Source organism: Canis lupus, chromosome 10, assembly GCF_003254725.2.
Source record: "Canis lupus dingo isolate Sandy chromosome 10, ASM325472v2, whole genome shotgun sequence".
Taxonomy (NCBI): Eukaryota; Metazoa; Chordata; class Mammalia; order Carnivora; family Canidae; genus Canis; species Canis lupus.
The window spans coordinates 52,012,329-52,028,143 of NC_064252.1; the positions used below are offsets into that span (position 1 = coordinate 52,012,329).

The following is a 15,815-nucleotide window of genomic DNA, read 5'->3' on the forward strand; positions in this document are numbered from 1 at the left end:
TGGTATTGTAATAGTGTTGTATGGTGACAGATGGAAGCTACACCTGTGGTGAGCATAATGTAATGTATACAGTTGTTGAATCTCTTTGTTGTACACCTGAAAATAATTTAACAGTGTGTCAATTATACTTTAAGAAAAAAAAAGGTGGAGAAGAAAGGATGGCACAAATAATGAGGCTGCATGAGCAGAGTGGGAATTGAAGATAAGGTTAACTTAAGGATGCTAGAGAAGATAAAAAAAAAAAAAACCCTGGATGGAGAAATGAATGAGTTCTGACAAATAGTGAATTACCTAAAAGAGTAGAAGTGAGGAAAATATTTCATTTGTAGAAATGAAATATTGGCACCTGCATAGGGATCTGGTGATGAAGAATGGGTAAATCAGAGATCAGCAAGTGAAATACCTGTTGAACATTCCCAGTAATGATAAATGACCTCTTTGAAGAGCCAAAATTCTTAGCTGCCCCTGAGGCTACATTACTGGGATTCCTGATTGCCCTTTAGCAAAGTGTCTGCTTTTGCACACATTTTGTTTAAGAGGCAACCTCTTTAATACTAAGTCATGGAACCAGAATTCGCTGATGTGAGAGTGTAGGATTAACAGAAACTGACATAATGTCACATGGGTTCAAAGATTTAAAGAAGAAAGAAAAAGACTTTTAGTCATCTTAATACAACTCATTTTTGGTAGTGATCTTTAGAGTTCTTTTAGAGGTCACCTAATTCCATTTTTCTATGTCTGATAGAAAATATGTCACTTTTTTTTTTTTTAACATTTGCCAAAGATCCAGACGTCTACATCTGATTGTGTTGTCAGACAGCAGGTTTTTAGCCTTCTATTTCAACATGTTATATTTTCAACATTCAAAATAGCTTTTTTTTTATGGTGGTTGTTGCATTAAGACATAATGGAATTTGTTTGCTTTTGTTAAAGTAAGAGGGAAAAAAATGGAGTGAAATGAACCGTGTTTTAATTTTTTTTTTTAATTCTACTTTTTCCTATGAAGATTGCTACTGATGATATGGCAAAAAACATATTGCTGTATTAACAAGGTCAGTCAGTCACAAAATCCTATTAACATGGAAAATGACAGAACCAAGCTGTGTGGTAACAAATAAGGCAAATTCTCACCTTGTATTCTTAAAATTCCTTGATCAAATTCACATAAATATCAGGGAAGGTGAGAGCAAATTCAGGAAATGTGCATGACTCTGTTAAAAAAAAAAAAGTAATTCATATATCTTCAGTATTGACTATTTTCTAATATTACTTTTTGCTTTTTTCAAAAATAATGCTAGCAAATTAAATCAAGAAATATTTTCTAATTTATGTTTATATAAAAGATTTATCTACAGAAGAATAAAGGAACCTGCTGAGTAGAAAATTTCAAAATAAACATATACATTCATAATATCCCTGACATGTTTACTTTTTTTGAAACTAAAAGCACCAAATTTGCATTTTGAACGATAGCAAACACATTTCAGATTTAGCTGTCAATTTAATGAAGCCTCAAATATTGATTTTAGCAAAACAGTAAAGTAGGAAATAAAAATAAAAAGGATCATTATAATGTTACCCAGAGGGAATAACTATGGTCACTTCAGTCAATGATAAACTGATTTTAGTGGTATGGACCAGACAAATAAAAATAAAGATTGCTTTGACTTGGCTTAAGCTGAAAAAGAAATCTTTCAGGTTTATGGCTTCATAAATTGTTCTGAATGTTTAACATCCCATGAAAAAGAAGCAAACAATGAAGATACTTCATTCAAGAATACAAAACCAATATACTCAGGCAAAGACTTGTAATTCAGATTTAGCATCTTATCTGTGTTTGCATTGCTAACGGGCCTCCTTTGACTATGCTGTGCTTCCATGCACACATTACCAACAATTTTACTTTGGATTTTAAACACCTGGCAGTCTGTCTGACTTTAGTATACTAGATTACACATTTTGAGAATAAACTAGTGTTGCATGTAGTGGTAACTTAACTGCTTAGATCCATCAGATATTTCCATTTCTCATTGGACCAGTTAGATGGTTATTAATTATGAGGCTGACATAAAACATAATCATGAAAAATTAAGTTTCACCTCTATCTCCCAATCAGTAATAAGCATGCTATGGAAGTTTCTCTTGAAACCTCAGAATGCTTCAACCCTCTCTTTAAACTGAACTGGACATTTCTCAATGAATGCAGCATCATAATAGCCCCTTTGTAGGTTAAACCTCTATCAACTGTATTCTCTTCCCATATTTAAATAGAATTTATGGAGTGAGAAAGAGATGATGTTAGAGCTTTGGTTGTTTTCTCTATTTCCCTATGTCACAGCTTCAGTTGATTTACCCCCTCTAGTTTTTCATATGAAATGTATAGTACATCTTAATAGAACTCTTGTTATTGCTTTTATCTGGAATATTCTTACCATGATAGTAAACTTATCTGAAGTCTAACCTTCCCTAGAGATCCATGTGAACATGTATGTAAGTGACCCATGATGTATTTCCCACTACCATGGGAAATAATGACTTGCTCTATTTCCTTAGGCTACCTATATATGCCCTTATTGAAGACACCCGTGTTTTATTTCTAGCCTACCATATAAGAATCTCAGCATCAAGTATTTCAACCTAATGTTCTTTTCTACAAAGCAGCATACTCTGTGTACTTTTAATATTTGTTATTCTTAAATTTTGCTTTAGTTATTGAAAACCCAAACTAAATATCTCTCTTGTATTTTATAAACATATATGGATTCCCTTGCCTCTAAAATTCCAATATTTTCCCCTGGATTTGTCTGACTTTTTTTCCCCCTGATGTGACTTTTTAACCTATTAAAGACATATGGTATCTCTTTTTAAATCAAAAGATAGATGACTAAAAAAGTAGAAGATTAATATATGCTTGTCAATGGATCATTTAAAAACCTGTTGGCTACTGTGCCAAGTTGTTACAGAAGTTGGTTCTTGTTTCTAATAAATTCAATCTATTAGAAGAAGCTAGATATATATAAAAAGTTCAGATTAAGAAACAATATTATATGTGAAAAAGCAAATGATTGTAATAATGGATTCAGTCTGAGAAGAATGGTTTCACTGGGACATGTAGAATGGGCTATGAAGGAGTGTGGAATTTGCCTAGGTGAATTTGGGGGAGATAATTTATGAGATGGAATTAGCATAAATCAAGGAACAGAGAAAAGATTCTATTTTTTACAGTTTAATGATTTAGAATCATCCCCAAAGAACTGAGAATAAATAGGATTGGTTGAAATAGATATTATTTAAATAAAAATATATTTAAATAAACCATGAATTACTAGATAGAAAAAACTCTATAATTGATGAATAAATTTAAGAACTGGTTCTTTGAGAAGAACAATATTATAGATAAACCTCTTAGATAATTGAAAAAAAAAGATATCTGAAAAAATGCTAGAATGAGGAAATGGATATAAAAGAGCTTATTTCAATGAAAATAAGATACCATCTGTTCAACCAGAAAATAAATAAAATGAAAAAGTTGCAATAATTAAATGGAGATAAATCAGCACATGATAAACATATAGACTAATGAAACTGGGGAAATAGGCATTTGGAAATCTATATACCATATAAATTTAATACATGATAGAGATGGCAATTCAAATTAATTAGAATTAATTAATTAATTAATTAATTAGAAATAGAACAATTATCCAGTAACTAGTCAAGAAACTGGCTGATCAATGAGAAAAATATAGTCATATTTTTTTCTCACACCATATACCATGTAGAAAAATGAGTACAATTAAAAAAATTAAAACTTAAATTGGATTCAGAGGGAACATACCTGAACATAACAAAGGACATATATGAAGAACCCACATGTATCATTATTCTCAGTGGTAAAAACCTGAAAGTTTTTCCCCAGGGTTAGAAAAAAGATAGGAATGTCCACTGTCACCACTTCTATTCAATATAGTACTAGAAGTCCTAGCCATAGAAATAACACAAGAAATAAAAAGCATCCAAACAGCTAAAAAAAAAAAAAGAAAAAAAAGAAAACTGTCATTATTCACAGATGACATATAGAGAGAATCCTAAAGACTCTACCGGAAATTATTAGAATAAAAGGATTCAATGATGCAGAATACATAACAAATATACAGAATCTGTTGCATTTCTATACACTAATCACAAAGTAAGAGAAATTCAGAAAAAACCCTATTTACAATTGCACCTAACCACAAAGAATAAAATATCTAAGAAAAATTTTAACAAAGAAGTTGAAATACCTGCATGCTGAAAACTATAATTCCTGGATTAAAGAAATTTCCAATGTCACAAATGGCAACATATACTCTGCTCATGAATCGGGAGAATAGATACTGTTAAAATGTCCATATTGCTCATAGCAAGCAACCTACAGATTCAATGCATCCATATTAAAATACCAACATTTTTCACAAAACTAGAAAAAATAATCCTAAAATTTATATGAAATTAAAAAAAGACCTGAGTAGCCAAAGCAATCTTTAAAAAGAACAAAGCTGGAAGTATCACAATCTCAGATTTCAATATTTATTACAAAGCTACAGTAATCAAAACAAGATGGTACTGGCAGAAAAGTAGACACATAGATGAAAGGAACAGGACAGTAATAACTCATGGTCAGTTAATCTATGACAAAGGAGGCAGGAGTACACAGTGGGAAACATAAGTGGTGATGCGAAAACTGGACAGCCACATGCAGAAGATAAAACTGGACCACCTTATGAACCTTATAGAAAAATAAACTCAAAATGGATTACAGACCTAAACGCCTGAAGCCATTAAAAATCCATGAAGAGAGCACAGGCTATAATATCTCTGACATTGGCCATAGCAACATTTTTCTAGATATGTCTCCTGAGGCAAGGGAAATACAAGCAAAAATAAAAAGTTAAAAGCTTTACATAGAAGTAAAAAGCTTCTGTACAGTGAAGGAAGAAATCAACAAAAATAAAAGACAACCTACTGAAAAGGAGAAGATATTTGCGACAGACATATCCAATAATGGATTGGTATCCAAAATATATAAAGAAGTGATACAACTCAACACCAAAACAAGTAATCTAATTTAAAAAATGGGCCACAGACAGGAACAGACATTTCTCAAAGACGACATCTAGTTGGCCAACAGACACATGAAAAGATGCTCAACAGCACTGATCATCAAGGAAGTACAAACCAAAAATACAATGAGATATCACCTCACAGCTGTCAGAATGGCTAAAATGAAAAACAGCAAGTGTTGGCGAGGATATGGAGAAAAAAGACATGATTTCACTCATTTATGGAATTTAAGAAACAAAACAAGTGAACTGAAAGAAAAAGAGAGAGAGAGACCAACCAAGAAACAGACTCTTAACTATAAAGAAGTGATGGTTACCAGAGGGGAGGTGGTTGGGGGGCATGGGTGAACCAGGTGATGGGGATCGAGAGTACACTTATTATGATGAGCACTGGGTAGTGTATAGTCTTGATGAATCACTATATTGAATACTGAAACTCATATAACACTGCATGTTAACAATATTTGAATTAAACTAAAAAACATTTTTTTTAAGATTCCATTTATTTATTTGATGGAGAGAGAGATCGATCTTGAGCAGGAGAGGGAGAAGCAAGCTCCCTACTGAGCAGGGAGCCCAACGTGGGGTTTGATCCCAGGATACTTGAGCCAAAGGCAGATGCTTAACTGGCTGAGCCACACAGGTACCCCTAAATAAAAAACTTATTAAAAAAATCTAAACTATGTGGCATTGACATGTAATACACACATATATACATTCACATTTGCTTTTAGAAATGTTTTTGGATGTATGGGGGTACATTTTACATAGATAGAGAAAGAAATACACATGTACAAAAATATTCCTTAAAGTTGTTATTTATAGCCAAAAGAAAACAATTTTAATATAAGAGGAAAGTTTGAAAGGATACTGGATGGGTCACCAATTCTCTAGGAATCTTGGGCAATAAAGGTCCAGAATCAATAGTAAGAAGGACAAGTCATAGCCAAATCATGCTACAGGAGCCTTCTTTCCTGCTACTCCTGCCTTTGGAAATGCTCTCACTGCCAGTCCTGGAAGACTTGGAATGCAGTTTAAAAGATGGATAATATTTACTACATATTCCCTTTAAGTCATTGTATAGATATATATGAACAAGTATATTTACACTAGTAAATATGAATATATCTTTATCCTACATAGTGAGTTGGTTAGTACAAGGTATGTAGTTCATGTCATGGATGGATTCAATTTTTCTCAAATAATCCACTGATTTTTATGATAAGATCCTGAGCTAACTTAACTCCAATTACAAGTAAAACTTTTAATGAAGTACATATACACAACTAAGGTATAAATTATAAGTGTATACAGCTTGATAAGTCTTCATAAACACATATATTTGGACATCCTAAAAGTCCCAGTTTATACCCTTCCCTTTTTTTTTTTTAAAGATTTTATTTATTTATTCATGAAAGACGCAGAGAGAGAGAGAGAGAGAGAGAGGCAGAGACACAGGCAGAGGGAGAAGCAGACTCCATGGAGGTAGCCCGACGCGGGACTCGATCCCGGGACTCCAGGATCATGCCCTGGTCCGAAGGCAGGCGCCAAACCACTGAGCCACCCAGGGATTCCCAGTTATGCTCTTCCTAATCACATTTAGGACTTTGCACAGATAACCAGTATCTTGACATCTCTTGCCACAGTTTTTTGTTTTTGAACTTTACAGAAATGGAACTATGCCAAATATTTAATTTTGTTGTAGCTTTTTACAGTCAGAATTATATTCATGAGACTTATCTATGCTACATTAAACAGTGCTTATTTTCCCTCATCACTGTGTAGCATTCCATTATAGGAATACATCACAATTTATTTATCCATTCTGTAAAGTTCATTTTCAACGTTTCCAAACTTTGGCTCTATCATTATTGCTGCTATAAACATTCTTTTTGTTCGCACATGCACGCTTATCTTTTAAGTAAACATTTAGGAGTGAAAGCCCTAGGTCATAGGGTATGCATGTTTTAAGTTTTAACAGATACTAACAAATGGTTTTGAAAAACGTCTGCTTGGGCACTGGGGTGGCTCAGTGCATTAAACAACTGACTCTTGATTTTGACTCAGGTCATGATCTCAGGGTTGTGAGATCAAGCCCTGTGTCAGGCTCTGTGCTGGGTGTGGAGCCTGCTTAAGATTCTCCCTCTCCCTCTCTTTCCCCACCAAAAAAAAAGTTATTTTGCAAATTTACTCTTCCTTCAACTGTGTGGGAGGATTCTGGTTTTCCAAATCCTCCCCAGGGCTTGATATTAGCAGTTGTTTTTTGTTTTGGTTGTGAGTTTTCCATGAATGGGTTTGGGGTTTTTTGTTGTTGTTGTTTTAATATTTACCATTCGAGTGGTAGTTTCTAGCTTATGTAGTTTCTAGCTTATGTAGTAACTCACTATGGAATTAACCTGGTTTTCCCAGGAAAATTAATGAGTTAAAGCATCTTTCCATATGTTTATTGCACATTTTCTTTACTTTTTTTTTTTTTTTTTTTTTTTTGGTGAAATTGGCTGTTAAAGTCTTTTGGCCATTTTATTATTTGGTTGTCTGTTATTATTGCTTTCTAGTGCTTTCTATATTTTGAATGAGTAATTTTTCTATTATTTGTATCAGGAATATTTTCTCCTCACCTTTCTCTCTCTTTGCTGTGTTTTTTTGATTAATAAAGTTTTCAGTTTTGTTGAGGTCTAGTTTATCAATCTTTTCCTTTGTGGCTGATGCTTTTGTATGTATGTCCTACTTGAAACATGGAGATTCACTTGACCAAGCATCAACTATTGATAAAACCATAATCTCACCCATGTACTATAGTACATGGATTTTTTTTCACAAGTGACTGGATTTTCTATGGGTGTCTTTTTAAATTTCTCTATTCCGTTCACTGGTCAAGTTTGTATATGCTTGCTGGTATAGGAAACTACTGGCCTCTGTGATGATAATGGATACGAGAGACTCTACTTCAAGGCAAAGATCAAATCCAGCACACTCCCACAGAATATGGTCCAAAGAAAACACCAAAGCTGTGGTTGTAAAGTCCCTCTCTCACCTTTCCTTCTAATCAATTGCTAAGGATCTCAAATTTGTACTACTCTCTTCACTCTCACTGATACAGTTCAGGCGAAGGTGCGTTCTTGCCTAGGTTATTTCAATCCTTAACACTTGTTCTCCTTGCCTTCCCCACTGTTAACAGGATAATTATTCCTCTCTCTCACATCCTTTCCTACCAGGTGTGGCCCAGCTTCTCAAGATGAGAAGCAGCACCACTGCCCAAATCACCATTTTACCTCTTTCCTCTCTTGCATTTACCTTTTAGTAGAGTCAATAGCAGTTGCCCAAACCTTAAGGTTTAGTGACACAAACCTGTGCCTTTACCCTTGTGTTTCTTTTGTGAAGAATTTTCCACTCGCCTCCTGACAAGCTCTTATTCCTAAAGCCCCAGCTCAAATTATAAATTCTATATGAAGCTATTTCTCATTCCATCTGACAGAAATTAATCATTTGCTTCTATTTACTGGGTACAAACTGATATTATTTCTCTGGTATCATATCCATCTTCATATCCCAAATACCTGAGAAAGATTAGGTGCTTAATAAATATTGGTTGAATTGAATCAAGTTGATGAATTTCGATCTTCTTCTAACATTACTCACCTCTGTCCACATATACACACAAAACCAAATGGATTGGAGTTAAAAATTAAACGTTATAGTTTAGACATAGTACAGGATAAAACTGAATATTAAACCGGTATTTAGAATGCCTACTTTTAGAATACTTTGAAGTGCTTATGAAAGTTTTTTGGTAAAAAAAAAAAAAAAAAAAAAAGAAAGTTTTTTGGTAAAGTTTTTTCCTTCAAGATTTGTATAAGTAATCTATACACCCAACTTGGAGCTCGAACTCACAACTCCAAGATCAAGAGTCACATGCTCTACCGACTGAACCAGCCAATGTCCCTTTAGTGAAGCTTTGTAAAGGGAGCACATTGAACCTCCACATAACTAAAACCCAGACACAATTATAAGGATGTTGTAACATTTGCCTCATCTCTCTTTTTTACATTTTTTTCCTTTGCTGAATAATCTTAAAGTAAATCAGTGATGGTGGGTCATTTCACTTTTATATATATCAGTATGTATTTTTAAAAATATATACACATTCTTACAAAACAATATTGTTATTATATCTGACAATTCTTTTTCAGTGTCACTTGGTGTCCAGTCTATAAGCAAGTATCTGTGATTATTATCTCAAAAATGCTATTATAGTTGGTTTGTTTGAATCAAGGTTAAAACAAGTTCTCTTCATTGTATTTGTTCTTTATGTCTCTTGAATCTCTTTTATTCTCTTTGTAGACCACCTTTTATTTTTCCCCTCATGTTACTGAATTTTTGTAAAAAGTAGGTTAGTGGTCTTAAAGAATATTTCACATTCTGGACTTGTTTACTTACTTCTCAGTGTCATTTAACTAATTTCTATTTATCTCCTATAAAGTTAGCTGTGGATCTTAATTAGATTTAGGCTTAAGGTTTTTATTTTGTTTCTTTGTTTTGCAAAAGCACTTTATAAGTAATGTTGTGTGTCATGTTGCATCACATTCCAGGACCACAATGACTGCTTGTTCTGTCATTAGTGATGCTAAGACCAATCAGTGGATACAGGTCCTGGCAATTTAATCCTCACTATGACATATCTCATAACCTTGAATCTACCATTTTCATTAATTTATTATCATTAACTGAATCCATTATTTATTTCATCAGGGCTTGCAAAACAAAGATTTCCTATTTTGTCATTCCTTCTATATCTTCCAGCTGGAATTCTACAGCAAAGGAGAACTTTCCCCCATCAATTAAAGATACCTGATTATCTTGAAATATGCTGAACATAGGAAAAGCAGGACAATTAATGTTCTTCTTTTTAACGGTCCATGTTCAGAGTTGCCTTAGTTACTTCCAATGATGTCCAATGAGAACTTTTTTCCCGTTCTGTTTTGTATCATTTTGAATTCTAGATTTTTGTATTTTCGATGTGTTTTAATTAGTTGCATTCTTTAGATTACTGGTACTCAAATTGCTCTTCCTTTGACCAAAGACTTTGAGTATGTCTCCTATTTTTTGTTTGTTTGCATTAGCCCATTTTTCTTGAAAACTTCCTTGTTTTCTGGCTTAAGATGTATCAGACTCTAGACTGGGAATCAGCTATTCCCCCAAGGAGCTCTGGGTACGGTTATTCATTGCTAATGGGTTGTCATTGATTCCAGGCTTTTTCAGTGGACAAAGCTTGAAAATATACAGTTTTCAAAACAAGACAAAATAATTGAGACTCTGTATAGATATTTCCAATTCGCATGTAACATTATAGTATTTTTACTTGATTTCTTTGATTTTTACCCTTATATCTATTTTTTCTTGCTTAAGCTTTTGACTCCTAATAGCACTAATATGATTTCTAACTTGCATTTTTCTAGACTCTACATAAAATAGATTTTAAATTCCAATTATATTGCATAATGAAATTTAGTATATAAATACTAATGTAAAAATGAAATAAGAATATAGAGCATATATAGAATACAGTAGACTGTATTCTTTTTTTTAAAAGATTTTATTTATTTATTCATGAGAGAGAGAGAGAGAGAGAGGCAGAGACACAGGCTCCATGCAGGGGGCCCGATGTGGGACTGCATCCTGGGTCTCCAGGATCACGCCCTGGGCTGAAGGCAGTGCCAAACCGCTCGCTGAGCCACCCGGGCTGCCTGGTAGACTGTATTCTAATGTCAACTGAAATCTCATCTCTGTGTGTTTATATTATAACTTTACTGAACTCCAAATTCTCAGTCAAGTAGAAAGAAAGAATAGAGGCACTCTTGACAGAAAATGACTCAGGAACTTACTTCCTATACAATCTATATTAAGGAAATTCTTGAAAATTTCCCCCAGTAAAATAAAATCAATTAAAATAAGATAAAATAAACCAAAAAATATTTAGGGAGGAGGAAATAGTACATTAACTTTATGAGCACAGAGTGGAGACTTCACCAAATGACAGACAGCTGGAAACCTAGCAACTAGTACAGAGGGGGAAAGGATCACCAAGGCCTTAGACAGGGAGACAGCTGAAACAAAAATATCAATTCCATGAACAGTTCCAATAGAATGCTTGAGATACTGAAATAATTTACAGATATAACAAAGGCACTATACAGAAGAAATTGAAAAAAGTACCTAGGAAAACTAAAAGCTCTGTGAGAAAGAATATATGATTATAGAACTTACAGTGGTTCTGCAGTGAGCTTCCCTAGCTCCTACTGATTTGATGTTGCTTAATGATTTTTAAGTTTTAGCATCTACACATGGATTAAGCACAGGAGATTTAATTACAGTTATGAAGAAGACTAAATATTAGCAACATTGCCTATAGAAAAGTACATATAGCAGAATTTAGAAGGGGAAGACTGGCAAAAGAAAAGCAGGTGCATCAATATCCTTATTCTACAAAGAAAGAAATCAATATATACTACCTATGAAATAAAGATTTTATTGTATTATTTAAATACACAAAGGACAGAATCATACAAAACTGAAACTAAAACTATTAAAATGTGTGCCCTTTGGGGAAGCAAGATAAGACTGAGGAGTATAGGACTGGGGCAGATAAGGGTTATTTTTTTTTTTTAAGGGTAAACCATTCTGTAATAATGGATTTATTTAATAATGTGCTAGAATACATTGATAAAATGATATTTACAGTAGTTGTAGTAGATGGCAGAAAATTTTCACTTCAAGTAATGTATCTCACCATATGAAGCTGGGGATTATCTCCAGGATGCCAATTTAAGTTTAAATTATCAAAAGTAGTGAAACAATTATGGTCAGTATAGAAGCTGGAAAATATAAATATCACCTGTCAGTAATTAGTGTGATTAATATAAATAATATAAATGAAATAGGATCTGTATTAAGAAAAATGTCCATACTTGATAGAACTGTGAGTCCAAAGAAGAAAATGGCTTACTCATTATGAGAAACAAATTTCATAAAAAGCAATACTTAGACATATCTATAGATCTAAAAAAAGATGTGAAATTTAAAAAAAGACAGAGATTACAACAAACATCCAGTCAGGCTTCCTTTTTAGTTTGACTCACAGAGACAAAGAAATTGGACTTCCTAGGACTTCCCTTTCCTGACATTTGGTGAATATGAATATTCATGAACACTTACATAGGGTTGAAAAAAAATAGTAGTGATTCAAGAATTTGAAATGGAAACCAGTTCTTGTTCTCCTCTGAAGAAAACAACAACAAAAAAATCTTAGATATTCAAGTGTTCAAAAAAGTACCCACCAATGAAATCCATATTTTGAAACAAACCCTTAAAGAGAAGATAGATAGTGTGGGGTAGACATTAAAACCAAGGGTTTGAAACCATTATCTCCTGGTTCAAATGTTGATTCATTTCAGTTCCTGGTTGCAAGAGACTGGTCTTGAATTTCTAGAAATTCGAGTTATCTGACAGAAGAAAATTCAATTCCTCTCTGCAAAATAATCATGTAATACTAAGCCACAATTTATCTCTACTTTATATGAAGCATTAAACAAAGAGAAATAGCCAGAATGAACATCGAAACACATATACACTCAAAATTTCAGAAGAAACTGTAAGAGACATAGGTCATAAAGAAAAAGTCATACATATGTAACTAGAATCCCAGAAAGACAGCACAGAAAGAATGGAAAGACCAATATTTGAATAAATAACAGCTGTATATTTTGCTTAACTCCCAAAAGACATCAAGTCATGGAGTCAAGTATCGTTACAAATACCAAACAAGATAAATACAAGGAAGAGCTGAGCATAGTAAAACTGCCAAAAACCAAAGTAGAAGCAAAATCATGAGACCAGAAAAATGACAAGATATGTAAAGAGAAGAGATAATAACCCTATCAGGTGATGTCTCAAAAGGTACAGTGGAAGGCAGATTGTATCCTCAGGGTAGCAGATAGAAAATAGCTGCCAACAGAGAGAAGTCTGTGCCCAGCAAATACACTCTATAAAAATGATGGTGAAAAGACCTATTTTCAGACACTGAAACTTTGAGAATGAACCACTAGCACATCTGTAACAAAGAAAAAGACTTCAAGCAAAAGAAAAATGGTCCCTGGTGGAAACTTGGAGGTGCAAGAATGAATACAAAGCAATAAGGGTAAATTTAGGTTACTATAAAGGAACATTAAATATATAAAATAACAATAATTCTGTTTGGGAAATTTAAAATGTAGAGAAAATTAAAATTCCACAAGCCATTACTGTTATTGAAATAAAGCTGGTCCTTAGTTCCTGAGGGAGTTAACCAATTTTTTCTTTACACTTACTTATGCCTTATGTACAGCTCATCAGTACCTCCCCTTCCTGGTGAGGCCTGCACTCTAATTTTATCCTCCCAGGACCTCTAATTCTGTTGAAACTCTTTTCTTCTCAGCCTCTCAGCCATATCTTCTAGATTAGTAAGTTCCCAGAGAGTAAATGGTCTCAAATGCCATATACCTTGACTCCCTTGGTAGCTATCCAGTTCTTCATTTTATTTTCCAAAATTTGGTCCAGTTTTTCTAGGTGTTTTCTATAGGCAGTTTGGTCCAAATCACATAGTCTGCCATTCCCAGAAATGCTATGTACATTTAAAAACTTGATAATTATCCTCTTTATTATTAAAATTTCTCTTTTCCAGATCACTAGAGTGTAAAGTAAATACAGAAAACAATCATTAAGAGATATAAAATTAGAGAAATAAGGCAACACAAGAATACAACATAATGCAAGGCAGTTGAGGCAGCAAAATAAAAAGGCTATCTGATACAACAACCAATATAAACTGAAAAACTTACAAGACTAAAGTTGAGCAGATGAAAAAAATAAATCCATCTAAGTATTATTTATGAGAAATACACATGAAGTGTAATTCAGGAAGCTTACAAGAAAAAATAAAGAAATACAGAGGGGATCCCTGGGTGGCGCAGCGGTTTAGCGCCTGCCTTTGGCTCAGGGCGCGATCCTGGAGACCCGGGATCGAATCCCACGTCAGGCTCCCGGTGCATGGAGCCTGCTTCTCCCTCTGCCTCTCTCTCTCTCTCTCTCTCTCTCTCTCTCTCACTGTGTGCCTATCATAAATCAATTAAAAAAATTAAAAAAAAAAGAAATACAGAGCATATATACACATGCAATTAAAAGGGGAATTCATTTTATTACTTTTTATTAAAGTAAAATATATGATTAAAAAAGTAGTAAGTCAATTAAAAATCTACATGAATGATTTCTCTATAATAAATATATGACTGTCAAATCACATAACTGTGTTGAAATATTAAGGAAAACTATATAACTGGCAAGAAAAATTGTAACATAATTTCCTATTTTTAGCAAAAAAGAAAAAATAGACTAACACAAAAAAGAATGTGAATCAGTGGTTGTAAAACCTCAGAGTGTATCAGCATCGCTTAGGGGGCTCTGAATGTGTAGATGCTGGTTGCACCTCCACAGATTATTACAACTGGCGGAGGTAGGTCTCAGATATTGTTGGTTTTTAAAAATCTCCCAGGAGATTGCAATGCGCAACCAGGACTGAGAGCTGATAATGTAGAGGTAGAGAATCTGAGTGTTATTTTAATAACATTGATATCACCACTATAAAATTCTGTATCCTGTAGAGGATATGTCTTTTTTTCCAAAAAGATTTTATTTATTTACTTGTAAGAGACACAGAGAGGGGCAGAGACATAGGCAGGCTCCTTGCAGGGAGCCTGATGCAGGGCTTGATCCCAGGACCCTGGGATCATGACCTGAGCCAAAGGCAGATGCTCAACTACTGAGCCAACCGGGTGCCTTGAGGATATCTCTTTAAAAGAATACCCACAAATTATTTATACAATTGCTCATAAAGTCACAAAGAGTCTTCAGTAAAATCCATAATGTAAAAATGATGTAGTGTGTGTTCTGTAGTAACAGGTTAAAATGACATTGGGAATAAAATTTAAAATATGCTTTAACAACTCATGACTCAAAAATTGAAACTATAATTTAAAATAATATTTAGAAAATAGAGAAACTATAATTATATAATTTTGAGTACTTATAATTCATTATGAACATATATAAAATATATAGCTAATATTTTCTTCAGAGAAAAATTATTACTGTGTTATTTAATTATTAAATGAGATAGAGAATGGAGAGGAAAGAATAAAAGCATCTAGCTTCATTCACTCTATTTAGTGGAGAGACATAGCCAGAGAGGAGAAAAAGGCAAATGATCTAGTTAATCTCGCCAACTAGACTTCTGAGTAAACAGACTAACAATATTTGCTAGGAGGAAGAAGCTTATCTATAGAATTCCCCTTGGGAAAATAGACCAGCTAAAGGGTTACCTAGAGTAAATAAAGACAGCATCTAGGAAATATGATGCATGTCTCACTGGAAAATTGCTTATAAGCTAAAACAATTCTCTGGGTATTAAATGGATATTTTGTCTAATTTAAATGCTCCTCCTGCTAGGTGAAATAACTTGTGAACTCTGTTTGGAGACATCATCTATTTTTTGGACTGGAAAGTGTATGTTTGATATAAGAAGAAAGCATCTGAGAAATTGCTCAGTCCAAGCAAATCCAAGTCCAAGTCCTTTGGAGTCCTATATCCTCGAAATTGCTAGTAAAGCTTAATACTGAGTAAGAT

At 33.6% G+C, this 15,815-nt stretch overlaps 1 long non-coding RNA gene across 4 annotated transcripts in view; it reads right to left on the minus strand.

Moving 5' to 3' along the window:
* Window positions 1-15,815, minus strand: part of LOC112672043 (uncharacterized) — a 176,425-nt gene that overhangs the window by 44,168 nt on the left and 116,442 nt on the right. For all 4 annotated transcript variants that reach the window (XR_007413798.1, XR_004803165.2, XR_003143995.3 and 1 more), the window contains exon 2: window positions 1,132-1,211. This is a non-coding gene — a long non-coding RNA (uncharacterized LOC112672043). The remainder of the gene's footprint in view (window positions 1-1,131; window positions 1,212-15,815) is intronic.